General features: G+C 42.9%; 1 long non-coding RNA gene across 1 annotated transcript; it reads left to right on the top strand.

Moving 5' to 3' along the window:
• Nucleotides 1-10889: 10889 nt before the first annotated feature.
• Nucleotides 10890-12213, top strand: LOC123440165. Its single transcript, XR_006630290.1, has 2 exons — nt 10890-11064; nt 11172-12213. It is a non-coding gene; the product is annotated as an uncharacterized LOC123440165 (long non-coding RNA).
• Nucleotides 12214-12438: the final 225 nt, after the last annotated feature.

The raw sequence follows: 12438 nt of genomic DNA, 5'->3' as shown, positions 1-12438 counted from the left end.
CTTACACTAAGTCACATTGCTTGCAAGGCTTGTGTGTGATGTTGTATTACCGAGTGGGCCCCGAGGTACCTCTCCGTCACACGGAGTGACAAATCCCAGTCTTGATCCATACTAACTCAACTAACACCTTCGGAGATACCTGTAGAGCATCTTTATAGTCACCCAGTTACGTTGCGACGTTTGACACACAAAGTATTCCTCCGGTGTCAGTGAGTTATATGATCTCATGGTCATAGGAACAAATACTTGACACGCAGAAAACAGTAGCAACAAAATGACACGATCAACATGCTACGTCTATTAGTTTGGGTCTAGTCCATCACGTGATTCTCCTAATGACGTGATCCAGTTATCAAGCAACAACACCTTGTTCATAATCAGAAGACACTGACTATCTTTGATCAACTGGCTAGCCAACTAGAGGCTTGCTAGGGACAGTGTTTTGTCTACGTATCCACACATGTATATAAGTCTTCATTCAATACAATTATAGCATGGATAATAAACTATTATCTTGATACAGGAATTATAGTAATAACTATATTTATTATTGCCTCTAGGGCATAATTCCAACAGTCTCCCACTTGCACTAGAGTCAATAATCTATCCCTCACATCATCATGCGAATTACATTGTAATAAATCTAACACCCATACAGTTCTGGTGTTGATCATGCTTTGCCCGTGGAAGAGGTTTAGTTAGCGGGTCTGCTACATTCAGATCCGTGTGCACTTTGGATATATTTACGTCCTCCCCTTCGACGTAGTCGCGGATGAGGTTGAAGCGTCGTTTTATGTGTCTGGACTTCTTGTGAAACCGTGGTTCCTTTGCTAAGGCAATGGCACCCGTGTTGTCACAGAACAAGGTTATTGGATTCAGTGCGCTTGGCACCACTCCAAGATCCGTCATGAATTGCTTCATCCAGACACCCTCCTTAGCCGCCTCTGAGGCAGCCATGTACTCCGCTTCACATGTAGAATCTTCTACGACGCTTTGCTTGGAACTGCACCAGCTTACCGCACCCCCATTAAGAATAAATACGTATCCGGTTTGCGACTTAGAGTCGTCCGGATCTGTGTCAAAGCTTGCATCGACGTAACCTTTTACGACGAGCTCTTCGTCACCTCCATATACAAGAAACATCTCCTTAGTCCTTTTCAGGTACTTCAGGCTATTCTTGACCGCCGTCCAGTGATCCACTCCTGGATTACTCTGGAATCTACCTGCCATACTTATGGCCAGGCTAACATCCGGTCTAGTGCACAGCATTGCATACATGATAGAACCTATGGCTGAAGCATAGGGGACGGAGCGCATATGCTCTCTATCTTCATCAGTTGCTGGGCACTGAGTCTTACTCAATCTCGTACCTTGTAAAACTGGCAAGAACCCTTTCTTGGACTGTTCCATTTTGAACCTCTTCAAAACTTTATCAAGTTATGTGCTTTATGAAAGTCCTATCAGGCGTTTTGATCTATCCCTATAGATCTTAATGCCTAGAATGTAAGCAGCTTCTCCTAGGTCCTTCATAGAGAAACTTTTATTCAAGTAATCCTTTATGCTCTCCAAAAACTCTACGTTGTTTCCAATCAGCAATATGTCATCCAAATATAATATTAGAAACGCCACAGAGCTCCCACTCACTTTCTTGTAAATACAAGATTCTCCAACCACTTGTATAAACCCAAATGCTTTGATCACTTCATCAAACCGTTTGTTCCAACTCCGAGATGCTTGCACCAGTCCATAAATGGATCGTTGGAGCTTGCACACCTTGTTAGCATTCTTAGGATCGACAAAACCTTCGGGTTGCATCATATACAATTCTTCCTTAAGGAAACCGTTAAGGAACGCCGTTTTGACATCCATCTGCCAGATTTCATAATCGAAAAATGCAGCTATTGCTAACATGATTCTGACGGACTTAAGCATCGCTACGGGTGAGAATGTCTCATCGTAGTCAACTCCTTGAACTTGTGAAAAACCCTTTGCCACAAGTCGAGCTTTATAAACGGTTACATTGCCGTCAGCGTCCGTCTTCCTCTTAAAGATCCATTTGTTCTGAATAGCCTTGCGGCCCTCAGGTAGTACCTCCAAAGTCCATACTTTGTTCTCATACATGGATCCTATCTCGGACTTCATGGCTTCTAGCCATTTGTTGGAATCCGGGCCCACCATTGCTTCTTCATAATTTGCAGGTTCATTGTTGTCTAACAACATGATTGATAAGACGGGATTACCGTACCACTCTGGAGCAGCACGTGGTCTCGTCGACATGCGTGGTTCGACAGAAACTTGAACCGGAGTTTCATGATCACCATCATTAACTTCCTCCTCAGCCGGCGTCACAACGACAGAGGTTTCCCCTTGCCCTGCGCCACCATCCAGAGGGATGAGTGGTTCGACAACCTCGTCAAGTTCTATCTTCCTCCCACTGAATTCTCTCGAGAGAAACTCCTTCTCGAGAAAAGCTCCGTTTTTAGCAACAGACACTTTGCCCTCGGATTTGAGATAGAAGGTCTACCCAACTGTCTCCTTTGGGTAACCTATGAAGACGCACTTTTCCGCTTTGGGTTCCAGCTTTTCAGGCTGAAGCTTTTTGACATAAGCATCACATCCCCAAACTTTAAGAAACGACAACTTTGGCCTTTTGCCATACCACAGTTCGTATGGTGTCGTCTCAACGGATTTTGATGGTGCCCTATTTAAAGTGAATGCAGCTGTTTCTAATGCATAACCCCAAAACGATAACGGCAAATCGGTAAGAGACATCATAGATCGCACCATCTCTAATAAAGTACGATTACGACGTTCGGACACACCATTACGCTATGGTGTTCCAGGCGGTGTCAACTGTGAAACAATTCCACATTGTCTTAAGTGAGCACCAAACTCGAAACTCAGATATTCACCCCCACGATCAGACCGTAGGAACTTGATCTTCTTGTTACGATGATTTTCAACTTCACTCTGAAATTGCTTGAACTTTTCAAATGTTTCAGACTTGTGCTTCATCAAGTAGACATAACCATATCTACTCAAATCGTCAGTGAAGGTGAGAAAATAACGATATCCGCCGCGTGCCTCCATGCTCATCGGACCACACACATCGGTATGTATGATTTCCAACAAGTCACTTGCACGCTCCATTGTTCCGGAGAACGGAGTCTTAGTCATCTTGCCCATGAGGCATGGTTTGCACGTGTCAAGTGAATCAAAGTCAAGTGACTCCAAAAGTCCATCAGCATGGAGTTTCTTCATGCGCTTTACACCAATATGACCTAAGCGGCAGTGCCACAAAAATATGGCGCTATCATTGTTAACTCTAACTCTTTTGGTCTCAATGTTATGTATGTGTGTATCGCTATCAAGATTCAATATGAACAATCCTCTCACATTGGGTGCATGACCATAAAAGATGTTACTCATAGAAAAGGAACAACCATTATTCTCTGACTTAAAAGAGTAACCGTCTCGCAATAAACAAGATCCAGATATAATGTTCATGCTCAACGCACGCACTAAATAACAATGATTTAAGTTCATAACTAATCCTGATGGTAACTGAAGTGAAACTGTGCCGACGGCGATTGCATCAACCTTGGAACCATTTCCTACGCACATCGTCACTTCATCTTTCGCCAGCCTTCGTCTATTCCGCAGTTCCTGTTTCGAGTTGCAAATATGAGCAACAGAACGGGTATCGAATACCCAGGCACTACTAGAGAGCCAGTTAAGTACACATCAATAACTTGTATATCAAATACACCTGATTTTTCTTTGGCCGCCTTCTTATCTGCCAGATACTTGGGGCAATTGCGCTTCCAGTGACCCATACCCTTGCAATAGTAACACTCCGTTTCAGGCTTAGGTCCAGCTTTGGGTTTCTTCGTCAGATTGGCAACAGGCTTGCCGCTCTTCTTTGAATTACCCTTCTTGCCTTTGCCGTTTCTCTTGAAACTAGTGGTCTTATTCACCATCAACACTTGATGCTCTTTACGGAGTTCAGACTCTGCGACTTTCAGCATCGCAAACAACTCGCCGGGAGACTTGTTCATCCCTTGCATGTTGTAGTTCAACACAAAGCCTTTATAGCTTGGTGGCAGTGATTGAAGGATTGTGTCAGTGATAGCCTCTTGCGGGAGTTCAATCCCCAGCTCAGCTAGACGATTTGAGTACCCAGACATTTTGAGCACATGTTCACTGACAGACGAGTTTTCCTCCATCTTGCAAGCATAGAATTTATCGGAGGTCTCATACCTCTCGATCCGGGCGTTCTTCTGAAAGATAAACTTCAACTCCTGGAACATCTCAAATGCTCCATGACGCTCAAGGCGACGTTGAAGTCCCGGTTCTAAGCCATACAAGACTGCACATTGAACTACTGAATAGTCCTCCTTACGTGCTAACCAAGCGTTCTTAACATCCTGATCAGCCGTAGCGGGTGGTTCATTTCCTAGCGCAGCATTAAGGACATAATCCTTCTTCCCAGCTTGTAAGATTAGCTTAAGATTACGAGCCCAGTCTACAAAGTTGCTTCCATCATCTTTCAACTTAGCTTTCTCTAGGAACGTATTAAAATTCAGGGTGACTGTCGCGTGAGCCATGATCTACAACACAAATATATTCAAAGTGGACTTAGACTATGTGCAAGATAATTAGAGTTTAACTTAATCAAATTATTCGCTAAACTCCCACTCAAAAAGTACATCTCTCTAGTCATTTGAGTGGTTCATGATCCACTTACACTAGCTCAAGTCCGATCATCACGTGAGTTGAGTATAGTTTCAGTGGTAAGCATCCCTATGCTAATCATATCATCTATATGATTCATGATCGACCTTTCGGTCTCATGTGTTCCGAGGCCATGTCTGCACATGCTAGGCTCGTCAAGCTTAACCCGAGTGTTCCGCGTGTGCAACTGTTTTGCACCCGTTGTATGTGAACGTTCAGTCTATCACACCCGATCATCACGTGGTTTCTCGAAACGACGAACTATAGCAACGGTGCACAGTCGGGGAGAACACAATTTCGTCTTGAAATTTTAGTGAGAGATCACCTCATAATGCTACCGTCGTTCTAAGCAAAATAAGGTGCATAAAAGGATTAACATCACATGCAATTCATAAGTGACATGATATGGCCATCATCACGTGCTTCTTGATCTCCATCACCAAAGCACCGGCACGATCTTCTTGTCACCGGCGCCACACCATGATCTCCATCAACGTGTCGCCATCGGGGTTGTCGTGCTATTCATGCTATTACTACTAAAGCTACATCCTAGCAAAATAGTAAACGCATCTGCAAGCACAAACGTTAGTATAAAGACAACCCTATGGCTCCCGCCGGTTGCCGTACCATCGACGTGCAAGTCGATATTATCTATTACAACATGATCATCTCATACATCCAATATATCACATCACATCGTTGGCCATATCACATCACAAGCATACCCTGCAAAAACAAGTTAGACGTCCTCTAATTTTGTTGTTGCATGTTTTACGTGGTGACCACGGGTATCTAGTAGGATCGCATCTTACTTACGCAAACACCACAACGGAGATATATGAGTTGCTATTTAACCTCATCCAAGGACCTCCTCGGTCAAATCCGATTCAACTAAAGTTGGAGAAACCGACACTTGCCAGTCATCTTTGAGCAACGGGGTTACTCGTAGCGATGAAACCAGTCTCTCGTAAGCGTACGAGTAATGTCGGTCCAAGCCGCTTCAATCCAACAATACCGCGGAATCAAGAAAAGACTAAGGAGGGCAGCAAAACGCACATCACCGCCCACAAAAACTTTTGTGTTCTACTCGAGAAGACATCTACGCATGAACCTAGCTCATGATGCCACTATTTTGGAACGTCGCATGGGAAACAAAAAATTTCCTACGCGCACGACGACCTATCATGGTGATGTCCATCTACGAGAGGGGATGTGTGATCTACGTACCCTTGTAGACCGTACAGCAGAAGCGTTAGTGAACGCGGTTGATGTAGTGGAACGTCCTCACGTCCCTCGATCCGCCCCGCGAACTATCCCGCGATCAGTCCCACGATCTAGTGCCGAACGGACGGCACCTCCGCGTTCAGCACACGTACAGCTCGATGATGATCTCGGCCTTCTTGATCCAGCAAGAGAGACGGAGAGGTAGAAGAGTTCTTCGGCAGCGTGACGGCGCTCCGGAGGTTGGTGATGATCTCGTCTCAGCAGGGCTCCGCCCGAGCTCCGCAGAAACGCGATCTAGAGGTAAAACCGTGGAGATATGTGGTCGGGCTGCCGTGGCAAAGTTGTCTCAAATCAGCCCTAAAACCCCACTATATATAGGAGAGAGAGGGGGGAGCCTTGCCTTGGGGTCCAAGAACCCCCAAGGGGTCGGCCGAGCCAAGGGGCGAAGGATTCCCCTCCCAAACCGAGTCCTACTTGGTTTGGAAAGTGGAGTCCTTCTTCCCTTTCCCACCTCCTCCTTTTTTTTCCTTTCCTCTTTGATTTTCTTCCCAATGCGCATAGGCCTCTCTTGGGCTGTCCCACCAGCCCACTAAGGGCTGGTGCGGCACCCCAAACACCTATGGGCTTCCCCGGGGTGGGTGCCCCCCCGGTGAACTCCCGGAACCCATTCGTCATTCCCGGTAACTCCGAAAACCTTCCTGTAATCAAATGAGGTCATCCTATATATCAATTTTCGTTTCCGGACCATTCCAGAAACCCTCGTGACGTCCGTGATCTCATCCGGGACTCCGAACAACATTCCGTAACCAACCATATAACTCAAATACGCATAAAACAACGCCGAACCTTAAGTGTGCAGACCCTGCGGGTTCGAGAACTATGCAGACATGACCCGAGAGACTCCTCGGTCAATATCCAATAGCGGGACCTGGATGCCCATATTGGATCCTACATATTCTACGAAGATCTTATCGTTTGAACCTCAGTGTCAAGGATTCATATAATCCCGTATGTCATTCCCTTTGTCCTTCGGTATGTTACTTGCCCGAGATTCGATCGTTAGTATCCGCATACCTATTTCAATCTCGTTTACCGGCAAGTCTCTTTACTCGTTCTGTAATACAAGATCCCGTAACTTACACGAAGTCACATTGCTTGCAAGGCTTGTGTGTGATGTTGTATTACCGAGTGGGCCCCGAGATACCTCTCCGTCACACGGAGTGACAAATCCCAGTCTTGATCCATACTAACTCAGCTAACACCTTCGGAGATACCTGTAGAGCATCTTTATAGTCACCCAGTTACGTTGCGACGTTTGATACACACAAAGTATTCCTCCGGTGTGAGTGAGTTAAATGATCTCATGGTCATAGGAACAAATACTTGACACGCAGAAAACAGTAGCAACAAAATGACACGATCAACATGCTACGTCTATTAGTTTGGGTCTAGTCCATCACGTGATTCTCCTAATGACGTGATCCAGTTATCAAGCAACAACACCTTGTTCATAATCAGAAGACACTGACTATCTTTGATCAACTGGCTAGCCAACTAGAGGCTTGCTAGGGACAGTGTTTTGTCTATGTATCCACACATGTAAATGAGTCTTCATTCAATACAATTATAGCATGGATAATAAACGATTATCTTGATACAGGAATTATAATAATAACTATATTTATTATTGCCTCTAGGGCATAATTCCAACACTATAACCCCATCACATACCCTCGACTAGTTTTTCTCTCTTCTATAGATAGTTTCTGCTCGGTATCTCCTTCCTGATTTTGGGTTTTCCTTCCGAATCCAGCCACAACCAATCTAAACCTAGAGAGGAGGGAAAGCATAGGGGAGCATGATGCCATGCAAAATGACGAGGAAGGTAGGAGATAGAGTCACTCGAGTAGGAAAGGGTAGGGGAGACGACCCACATGCAAGGGCGGCCTAACACTTAATACGAACATGGAGACGGGGCGAGAGCTATGGGCGATGTAAAGATTTTTGGTGCGAGACTGTTGTTCCTCCTTGTTCTGCAGCCACTGCTATGCTACTATTGTTGTTTGTGTCGTCGTTGCTGATATATAGAGCAGGGAGTGGGAGAGAGATGTTCGACAACCAAATGAAAGGGATGAGATGGGATTCTTTATTGTACGGTGTTATTTCTACTATGATTCGAGGGGGGGAGGGGAGGGAGAGGTGGAGAGAGAGAAAAAGAGAGAGACGAGATGAAGTTTGGAATGTTGTTGTTGTTGTTGTTTAGATGAGAGGGATAGAGAGAGAGAGAGAGAGCTTATGTTGTGTATTGCTTCCTCATGTATATATTTTATAATTGACTTTCCTTTTGATTTTGATAAATACAACGAAAATCACTACATAGATTTGTTGAGTGAGGGGAACACCAATTCATTTGGGACTATCGATGTATTTTGGTTCACCTGAAGAAGCACGGCTCGTGTAATGTGGCACGTTCACACGTTGTTGTTCGTGAGGATAAGGTATGCATCAATGCTATTTTTTATTTCAAATCAGTCTTTTGATCTCTAATTGTCAGGTGAAATGTTGTTATGTTGTCTAAATGATGCATTCATACCAATGAGGTTACTAAAAAGGGTGAAGGTTGAGTCACCGGTTGTCCTAGAGCCTTAACTACTAATGTTGCCGATGACAAAGATATATTCATTGTGTTTTGGAAAAAAATTGAAGCTAATAATTGGTGTTCATATATTATATTTCATGTCGATGACTTAACAAAGTCTTTCTTCTTCTTCTTCAACACGTTCATCATCTCTCAGTTGACGAAGTAACTTACGTAATTATGATGGAACGAACTAAAAGTTATACACATTTAAGTGAGATGCATACAAATAATTATATGTATACATCATAATACCAAAGGTCAAGGCGATGCCATCAACAGGGGCCAAATATTTACTAATTTTTATGCAACATTATGGATGTATACTACGTGTGATCAAAACAAAAAATTAAATGTTCATAGCAATGCATAGACATCTTCTATATCTAAATAGGTAGCCCTCACTAACTAGTTGTCTCAACATGCAAGCATATGCCACATCATCCCACAACATGCATGAAGAAAAGACCCACTTTCATTATCATAGGTACTCTCTCCATCACGGTTTAAAAGGCGTGCATGGAAATTCATTAGAACCTAGATGTTTATTGATTGACAATGAAATGAGTTAACCAAATAACATTCACACTACGCATGTATATATATATGTAGTACAACATAGTACTAATTAGATGCTAGGAGTAAATGCAATGCGTCTTAAACCTTGTCTATTATGGAAATGCACGTAAATTTAACCATCCTAAACCGTGACGAAGGTAGTATCTCAACATGCATGCATGCCACTTCATCATTACATATGCATGGAAAAAGACTCATATCAACATGCAAACATACATATGAATTTTGATTTTATTAGCTATTCATATTTAATAATAAAAGGTACAAATATATAGTAATCAAACATACTAAATTATATATATATATATATATATATATTCAATTTTAGCTTTTTATATTACTAGCAAAAGGGTCATGCGTTGCAACGGGAGAAAAAAACCATACGCTCTTAATTTATAAAAAATGGTCTATGCTTTGAGACTTCGTAGTTCCGGCACAAACAAATATGGTCTTACCCTACGAAAGTTCAGTTCAAGATTCCACACGACTTCTATTTTGACACGGCTTGCATGTAGATGTAATACATATAAAGAAACAGGCAAGTGGCCTTCAAGTTCATCTCCAATCTTGATTTTGTTGACTTGTTCATCCCCAATCCGGATTAGTACCGGTATGAAAGAAAGACGAATAACGAATTATTTGTTAAAATTGAACCCTAAATAATTTTTTTATTAAATGTTTAGCATGTAAAATAACATCATATTCAAAATCTACATATTTTTCTAATCAAATTTCATATATAACATGTTAAATTTGAAGTTACGGTTTAGAAGATATGAGTATTTAAAAAACATTTAATATGTACTGCCGGTTTAATGTTAGAAACATCATGGGATTTTCTATAGAATAGCAAGACGGACTAAGAATACCTATTTCTTTTATTAGTAGGTATAGATTACTTTAAACATTTCCGCAACAACATGCGGGGTATCAACTAATTTACTAGTTTTGGTAAATTTTGGATGGATCATTCGTTCAGCAGTTTACCCGTTGCAGTCATAGGACACCGGATGATGCAAATGTTCTCGGCCCTTCACCTCGCGCCACACCTATGACCACTAGCGTGAATCCATACTGTACTACTAGTAGCACCAGTAAAGCTTTTTCCTTCGCGTTCCATTCACATCGGCAATCTTAGCCGACTGCTCTCGCTTGGGATCCATGTCGGCTGGCCCACGTAGGGCCCATGCGAGAGTTCTATTTTTCTGTTTCATCCGGTTATACGTTTGTAAATACAGTCACATCATATCCACTTTATTCCTTCGTTGACGCGTGACTACTACTACCCCTCTCTCTTATCCGTAGAGACCAGATCCAATCCTGCCACCCCACCCCACCCCACCCATCCCCTCCATTGCCGGCCACCGGCTTGATTTGGAGGCCTCCACCAGCTCTTCCCCTCAATACTTGCTTGTATCACCACTGAGAGGGTGTTTGGATACGTTTTAGTCCCATGACTAAAATTAGTGGGACTAAAACTTGCTAGCCTACAAAAGAGACTAAAATCAAGTTAATGAACATTTATTATCCTCCAAATCCTCCAATCCAGAACTCGCATGTGTTAAACGAGAGAAGTTAAATGAGAAAAGAGAGGACTAATCCACATTTTAGTAGGGGTACCCTTGACTAAAGGATTTTAGCCTCAAGACTAGTTTTAGTCTCTCTTTAGTCAGGGGTGGTTGGAACTTTAGCCTATCAAAGAGACTATTTTTAGTCACTAGTTTTAGTCTTTGGATCCGATCACAGGCTGCTGCTTCGAACGAGCCCCACCACGGCGACGACCACCACCTTCTCCTTCTCGTCCTCAGGGCCAGATCCACCCAGTGCCCCTCCGACAATCTTGACGGCCATATCCACCGCGAGCAGGCGTTGCTGGCTTGCGTATTTAGGTTTCATTTCCCATGTTCTCATCCGTTCTTCTATAAAATCTACTTTTATTCTCTTTTGTTCTTGCTGCTCTCTTTTCTTCCCTTGATTATTTGTGTTTTAATTCCAGTGCGATTACCTACATGCCAGTGTGATGGATCTTGGATCGTGTAGGACTCCAGCCAGGCGATTTTGTTGTCGGGGTCATGGATTTCTGCTCCAGGCTGTAGCATATAAGATCCATCAAACCGGATCTGTGCTCCAGCGCGAAGGAGATTCATGCTACATATGAACGTGGAGAAACCTCTCTTGGGATTTGGGAAGGCAACAAAACATGCTGCCACGGCCACAGGAGGAGATGTTGCATCTGCTGAATGTGTTGAATCCATCGTCTGAATAGGAAAAAGCGCAGGTGAGATCCAACCACCCATGAGCCATCTGCCTTCTACTTTTAGTTCTTGTGCGAGTAAGATCCAGCCAAGCACTTAGTGCATGTGTCTCTTGGTGCAATCTTGGAATTTTACTTGTGAATTAGGTCGATGGATTTTTGGTCGATTGAGTAGCTTTTATTGTTGTTTCGTTTGTGTGATGTGATATAGGTATTCATATCGCGTGCTTGTCTAGCTCCAGGCATATCCAGATCGGGTCGTGCCTCTCCCCGTCTCTTGGTGCAATCTTGGAATTTTACTTGTGAATTAGGTCGATGGATTTTTGGTCGATTGAGTAGCTTTTATTGTTGTCTCGTTTGTGTGATGTGATATAGGTATTCATATCGCGTGCTTGTCTAGCTCTAGGCATATCCAGATCGGGTCGTGCCTCTCCTCGTCTCGCCCATAGAGAACAGGGAACGCCAGCACCAGAAGATAGGTTGATTTCGCAAGGCCTTTAATTCTGCACTATTTTATTCGAGGCAACTTGACTGTGTATTTTTAGGAAAACAGTTTGTGCTTCCGTGTTAAAAAATAAAATAAAAATAATCCCTGTGCTTAGGGTCATCATTTTTTGTTGCAGGTTGCGGATCTTACTGCTACTGTACTTGGCTTATATCTGTTTCTTTTTCTCCGAAGTTGTTTGCTTTGGCGCTCTTCATTTTATTTGTTCTATGTGTATTGTAAAGAACTTTGTATGTTGAACGCCAATAGTTATGTGCTTCTCAGATTAACTTTTTTTAATACAATTTTTCTTGCAGTTAAATATTTATTTGAGGATGGAATTGATTGCAAAGCCTGTGCATGTGGCAACTATATACATAGGAAACGATTTATCTATTGTGTGCGCTTGAGAAGTACTCCTACTTTCTTATATTTTGCTGACTTCCCAATTTAGATTAGAGACTTTACACTTTACACCATACGCGCTTAAACGGGCTAATGCAAAGGACTTCATCTAGCTCTTCA

Source organism: Hordeum vulgare, chromosome 3H (genome assembly GCF_904849725.1).
Source record: "Hordeum vulgare subsp. vulgare chromosome 3H, MorexV3_pseudomolecules_assembly, whole genome shotgun sequence".
NCBI lineage: Eukaryota > Viridiplantae > Streptophyta > Magnoliopsida > Poales > Poaceae > Hordeum > Hordeum vulgare.
This window is presented reverse-complemented; position numbering and strand designations above follow the sequence as displayed.